The 1163-nt window shown below is 52.5% G+C and overlaps 2 non-coding genes across 2 annotated transcripts; both read left to right on the top strand.

The window, feature by feature from the left end:
- The first annotated feature begins 357 nt into the window (after positions 1–357).
- On the top strand, positions 358–476 carry LOC123178621 (5S ribosomal RNA). Its single transcript, XR_006489721.1, has one exon. It is a non-coding gene; the product is annotated as a 5S ribosomal RNA (ribosomal RNA).
- A 296-nt stretch (positions 477–772) lies between these two features.
- On the top strand, positions 773–891 carry LOC123178620 (5S ribosomal RNA). Its single transcript, XR_006489720.1, has one exon. It is a non-coding gene; the product is annotated as a 5S ribosomal RNA (ribosomal RNA).
- The last annotated feature ends 272 nt before the right edge of the window (positions 892–1163 follow it).

Here is a 1163-nt window from a genome sequence, read left to right as displayed (position 1 = left end):
GCTTGGGCGAGAGTAGTACTAGGATGGGTGACCTCCTGGGAAGTCCTCGTGTTGCATTCCCTTTTTAATTTGTTTCGCGCCGCTTGCAAAACAAAACGCACGTGTAAGTAATATATTTACCGTGTTTTATTATTTTGCACGAGTGCGGTAAGTCATAGCTGGGTGCTCACGATTCACGGGTCCAGCGTCGGCGTTGTGGCGCGGCAAGCGTGCACTGGTGCGGGTGAGAGGGAGGGGTGGAAACCGCGTTAAACTCGTCTCCGTAGTTGAGAGGGAGCGGCCAAAGCAATGTACAATCGTCTTTGTAGTGGAGCTGGGAGGGGCAAGGATAAAGGACGAAGACCGGGGTAACATGTCGGATGCGATCATACCAGCACTAAAGCACCGGATCCCATCAGAACTCCGAACTTAAGCGGGCTTGGGCGAGAGTAGTACTAGGATGGGTGACCTCCTGGGAAGTCCTCGTGTTGCATTCCCTTTTTAATTTGTTTCGCGCCGCTTGCAAAACAAAACGCACGTGTAAGTAATATATTTACCGTGTTTTATTGTTTTGCACGAGTGCGGTAAGTCATATCTGGGTGCTCACGATTCACGGGTCCAGCGTCGGCGTTGTGGCGCGGCAAGCGTGCACTGGTGCGGTTGAGAGGGAGGGGTGGAAACCGCGTTAAACTCGTCTCGTAGTTGAGAGGGAGCGGCCAAAGCAATGTACAATCGTCTTTGTAGTGGAGCTGGGAGGGGCAAGGATAAGGGACGAAGACCGGGGTAACATGTCGGATGCGATCATACCAGCACTAAAGCACCGGATCCCATCAGAACTCCGAAGTTAAGCGTGCTTGGGCGAGAGTAGTACTAGGATGGGTGACCTCCTGGGAAGTCCTCGTGTTGCATTCCCTTTTTAATTTGTTTCGCGCCGCTTGCAAAACAAAACGCACGTGTAAGTAATATATTTACCGTGTTTTATTATTTTGCACGAGTGCGGTAAGTCATAGCTGGGTGCTCACGATTCACGGGTCCAGCGTCGGCGTTGTGGCGCGGCAAGCGTGCACTGGTGCGGGTGAGAGGGAGGGGTGGAAACCGCGTTAAACTCGTCTCCGTAGTTGAGAGGGAGCGGCCAAAGCAATGTACAATCGTCTTTGTAGTGGAGCTGGGAGGGGCAAGGATAA

The sequence above is a fragment of the Triticum aestivum genome, unplaced genomic scaffold, assembly GCF_018294505.1.
Source record: "Triticum aestivum cultivar Chinese Spring unplaced genomic scaffold, IWGSC CS RefSeq v2.1 scaffold36480, whole genome shotgun sequence".
In the NCBI taxonomy this organism is placed as follows: Eukaryota; Viridiplantae; Streptophyta; class Magnoliopsida; order Poales; family Poaceae; genus Triticum; species Triticum aestivum.
The sequence above is the reverse complement of the archived record's forward strand: the minus strand, read 5'-3'. Positions and strand labels throughout refer to the sequence as shown.